The sequence below is a fragment of the Rhamphochromis longiceps genome, linkage group LG3, assembly GCF_057381845.1.
Source record: "Rhamphochromis longiceps isolate RC_006_pf linkage group LG3, R_longiceps_female_GT1.1, whole genome shotgun sequence".
Lineage (NCBI taxonomy): Eukaryota > Metazoa > Chordata > Actinopteri > Cichliformes > Cichlidae > Rhamphochromis > Rhamphochromis longiceps.
In genome coordinates, this window is record NC_140559.1 from 28696900 (window position 1) to 28702899 (window position 6000).

Here is a 6000-nt window from a genome sequence, read left to right on the forward strand (position 1 = left end):
TAAGAAAATATCTTTTTTCCCGGATTACAGCGCAGACCTGCAATGCAGAAGAGACAAGTTCCGTGACGTGAAACAGAGGCTGCGAGAGAAGGAGATTGAATATGCTCTGATGTACGCAGCGCAACTTCGCATCAGGCACCAGGGATCTATCAAAATTTTCCCCACTCCTGCTGAAGCACAACGTTATCTGAAAGATCTTCCAAGTGAGTAGACTAAAGTGATGTAATGTGATCTCAACAAAGCAATTCGCCCTTGTACTCTCAGATGAGAAGTCCTCCACTGTTAAATTTGGGGGTGGAGGTGAAATGAAGGGGAAAAAAAAGACTATAACATCAAGCATTGACATAGAAACTCTCCATCCTCCACTTGTCAGACGAATTGGAGATATGATTTATAGTAATCCAGTATTTGATAACTAATATAAATATTTGCTCATTACTCAGTTAAAATAATGTGTACGAATTCATAAAAGTACAGATTTTGTGTGCATTTATGATTATGATATCAATCCCCTACTGGATGAGTGTGATTACATCTTGATCAACCAGTTTATTTGTCCCTTACACAGTTACGTTCTGTATCCAACTGTAAAAATTTAGTACTTTGCTGTAAATATTTCACCAAGAGTGGCTAAAGTTTCAACCTTAACAGCTGCCTGGGCCACCACTATTGTTTAGTTGAATTACCTACCTAATGTGGTTTTGTTATAGGGGTTTTATGAGGCAGGTTTTTATTTTAACGTTTTGGGGTTATGTATGGTCTCTTACCAAAAATTTTACTCATACTTACACAACTATTCAGATAGCTCCCTGGTCTAGGCTGTATCTTACTATTATACCCATGTACAGAATTTCACCACATCGAAACTCAGAAAAGCAGGAATGTGTTCAGAAATCCCCAGAGTTCAATACCATGACACTTACCTGTCCAAGACATTTATATATATAAAAAAAAAAAAAACTTAAATTAAGGGTCATCTAACTTGTATATCTTGGAATATTAGAGGGATTAATTCACCTATTAAGAGGAAAACAATGCTGACATACTTAAAGAGGCAGAGTGTAGATGTCGCTTTTATCCAGGAGAGCCACCTCACAGACGCTGAACATTTAAAATTACGAAGAGATTGGGTAGGCAATGTTTTTTACTCATCATATACTTCCAAAGCAAGAGGAGTCACCCTGCTTATTAATAAACACCTGAACTTTCAACTAAATTCAGTTGAAAAGGACAAAAATGGCAGATTCTTACTTGTAGATTGTGAAATAAATAGAAATAAGATAACTTTGGTAAATATATATGGGCCCAACTACGACGATCCTTTATTCTTTAACAACTTAATAATGAAAGTGGCTACAATTGAGGGACAGTATATTGTGGGTGGAAACTTTAATTTGGTCCTAAACCCCTCTTTGGATCGGTCCTCACCCAAAACAGCTTCACTATCCAAGGCAGCAACAGCACTGAACCAAGGTATGAAGGATATAGGCATAATTGATGTGTGGCGAAACCTCCATCCAGGCCAGAGGGACTTCTTTTTTTCACCAGTACATAATACACACTCTAGAATTGATATGTTTCTTGTACCACAAAATATGATGGCAACAGTGATAGATTGCTCCTACTTAGCAGCTACTTTTTCAGACCATAATCCCATTAAACTTTCCTGGGCCACCAATATGTCGCAAAGTGTAACCTACAGGTGGAGGTTTAAAAATTATATGCTAGGAGACTCTGATTTTATTTCATATATGAACACTAATATTGAAATATTCCTAGATGCCAATTCAAACTCCTCTTCACATGCCAATATTTGGGAAGCCCTCAAAGCCTATATGAGAGGTATGGTTATGTCATACGGTGCCAATAAGGTTAAAAAGGTCAGAGAGAAGATAACTAAATTGGAGATTGACATTAAAAACTTGGAACAGGAATATATTGCTACCAAAAAGGAAGAATACCTCAATATATTAACAAAAATAAGGTTGCAATATGATAATTTATGCACCAGCAGAGCAGAAGCAGCCATGGCCAGAACTAGATATCACTACTACGAATTTGGAAACAAAACAAGTAAACTACTGGCCTGGCAAATTAAGAAAGAAACATCTGATAAATTTATACGGACAATATTAACGGAAGATGATAAACTTCTTGATGAATCAGCACTCATAAATGCAGAGTTTAAACGGTTCTATGAAGATCTGTATAAATCTGAGCAAGGGGTCGACAGTACTGCTGCAAAAAGATTTATAGATGGAATAACCCTTCCTAAATTACATAATGAGGACAAAGAACTGCTTGATGCAGATATATCTGAGATGGAGGTTCTTCGAGCCCTCAAGTGTTTACAAAATAATAAGACCCCTGGACCAGATGGATTTCCAGTTGATTATTATAAGGCTTTTTCTAATAAATTATTGACACCACTTACAAATATGATTAAAGAAGCTTTAGAAAATAATAAATTACCAGAATCATTGGAAATTGCAACAATCACATTATTGCCAAAACCGGGCAAGGACAAACAGAGATGTGACTCTTACAGACCCCTCAGCCTTTTAAATGCAGATTATAAAATATTATCTAAAATAATTGCACTTAGATTGGAGGACATTATGCCTAAGATAATAAATGCCGACCAAACAGGCTTCATTAAAAACAGACATGGAGCAGATAATGTGCGGCGTTTGCTCCATATACTGAATACTGCTCAAAAAATCCAAGACCCACTGCTAATAATCTCCATGGACGCTAATAAAGCATTTGACAGGATTGAGCCAAACTTTCTATTTCAGGGAATGGAAGCCATGGGCTTCAGGGAAAAGTTCACCCGCTATGTTAGGACACTTTTTAATGCCCCCAGAGCCAATATCATAACAAATAATGTGCTTTCTGGCACTTTCTCTTTAACTAGAGGTTGCAGACAAGGTTGTCCAAGTTCCCCCTTGCTCTTTGCGATTGCGATCGAACCACTAGCAGTTGCCATCCGTACTAATGCCTCCATATCTGGAATCAAATTCGGCACAAGTGAACATAAACTTTCTCTATACGCAGATGACATCCTACTGTATATAACGGACCCTCTTAAATCAATTCCCTCTTTAATGAAGTGTCTTAAAGAATATAGTGCAGCCTCAGGATACAAGTTAAACTATACCAAAAGTGAGATTATGTCATTAAATATACAAGATAGCCGTATTAGAGCTCTTACTGACCCATTACAGTGGTGTAATAATGGATTTACATATTTGGGTATACAAATTGGTAAATCCAAGGATCAAATATTCAAACTAAATCACATCAAACTGTTGGAGCAAACCAAACTTAATATTCAGAGATGGATGGATTTTCCATTATCTCTTATAGGGAGAATTAATGTTGTTAAAATGAACATTTTGCCTAAGTTTATCTACTTATTTCAATGTCTCCCTACAAATGTTCCTAAAAGTTTCTTCGAAGAGCTTAATAAACTCATAACTTCTTTCATATGGCAAAAGAAAAATCCAAGAGTCAAACTCTCCTCACTACAGGCCCCATATTCAAGGGGAGGACTTAATTTACCAGACTTTAGGAAATATTATCTTGCCTCCCAGTACCGATCAATTTGGATCTGGCTACATGCAGAGAGGAGTGAGGTTCGATGGGTTCCAATAGAACAACATGAGGTGAACCCCATACCATTAAAAGATGTTCCATTTTTAGGTACAAAAAATGTCTATCCAAGCTCACAAACAATTTGATAATATTAAACACCTTCTGTGCCTGGCAGGAATCCCACTCACTTCTGAAAATAAATATCTCTTTTCTTAGAAGGACACCCTTATGGGGCAACCCTGATCTCTCTCATCATATTGCTGATCCAATATTGCGGGGATGGAAGGACAGAAATATTCGAACTGTTGCCGACTTATACAATAATGATACATTTATTGACTTTCAACAACTAAAGAAAAAATTCAAACTCCCAGGACAAAATTTCTTCAAATTCCTACAAATAAGAGATTGGGTCAAAGAGAAATCCGAAGGATTATTCCCCGAGATTCCTAAAGAAACTCCTCTTGAAACGCATCTTTGCACCAAACCATGGAAGTTCAAGGTTCAAGGTTCTTTATTTGTCACATGCATAGTTATACAAGTATAACACACAGTGAAATGTATCCTGACACGCTCCTCGACATGTGCAAAAATTGGGGGGGTGTAGAGGAAGGACATTATATATATATATATATATATATATATATATATATATATATATATATATATATATATATATATATATATATATATATATATATATATCAATCAATACACAGCAGTATATTCACAGTTGAAACCAGATATTTACATACACTTTATGGAAAACACAAGAACATTTTTTTACTGTACAACATCAATTTAGAGTAAACTTGTTTTGTTTTGGATAAATAAATATTGAAATATCTTTTGAATTAGTTAAATGTCAGAATAAAGAGAGACAGAGCTGTCTATTTATTATCACTTTGATCAAATTTAGGAGTACATATACACTAAGTTTATTGTTAATTAATAAGAAAACTCCAGACGATTCCATTCTGAGCTGAAGAAGCTTCTGATAGGTTAGTACAGTCCATGTGAGTAAATTGGTGGCACAGCTGTGGATGCATATAAGGCAAAACACAGAGCCTGTTTATTTGACATGGGAAAATCAAGAGATGTCAACCAAAACACCAGGAAAAGAATTGTGGAGCTCCATAAGTGTGGCTCAATTGTGAATACAATTTGGTGCCATTTATAATTAAGAAATACAGATAGTTTCTCTCTTTATTCTTAAAGTTAACAAATATGTTTTTTTATATTCATCAACCTAAAAAAATAAACATTTAGTCTGATTTGATGTTACAATTAAAAAGTGTTTGTGTTTTTATCTGAATATATATCTGTATATTTGATGATGTTGGTGTTTGGCTTGATTGTCAGCACAAAGAGGGAAAGAGAGGAACAGAGAGGGAGATGGAGAATGAGGACAGAACAGAGGTGGAACAAGAGCAGGTGAGACACACATGTTAGTCAAATGGTCGTTTGCCAAAAGTATCACCGTATCATAGGTACTCATGTATCTCGTACCTAGTGTTTCTTTTTAGGTTTGTTATTTTTCAAATTCTATATTTATTAAGTTATGCAGGCTTGTTTGCACAACAAGGCTAAATAATTATATAAACTTTTCTCAAACTAAATAGTGGACTTTGGTAGAATTAAAAAATAAGTGTAGTGCAGGTCTATGATGATTTTTAGTGCTACTATCATCTAGTTCTGATTCTGGTTCTGTCTTGGTTAAATCCCAAGTAGTCCTGATTTTGAACTGTTGTAGTCCTGTTTTAATTCCAGATCAGTTCTGGGTCTGGTTGATTTGGGCTTTAGTCCTCGTGTCTTGATACAGCCCTGATTTTGTTCTGCATTGCTGCTTAATTAAAAAAGTAGTTTAAGGTGTCCTGCATATGTGATATATATTTTTCCCTATATGAAGTCATTCTTTCAATCTTACAGTCATTTGAACCCCCCTCCCACATGCATACTACCCTTTAGGGCCAAGCCCCGGGTGTATCAAATGTCTCCCTCCGCCTCTGAGCCTCATTCTCTTTGCTTTCTCACAAGAGGACGTCATCCCATTTTAAAGTGTGGGATCATGCAAAGTCCATCATTAGCTTGAGTGATACCGATCATTTAACCACATTCAGTAATACACTTGCCCATAGACTTACACAATGCTGGCTTGATACCAGTGAAGAGCAGTGTGTGCATTTGGATCTGAAATAAAAGGACATTAAAATGAATGCTACAACTGGTAACTGCATGCTATTTTTTTTTTTTTTTGTGGTCATTAGCAGCGCATCTACATTTCACAACAGTTTTTGCTTCAGTTCGTACCAGTACACCTCACGCAGGTCACCATGTGAAGCATAGACAGTATTTTTTCATGTATTTGTGTGAGACATTGACTACTTGGGTAGATATATTTGT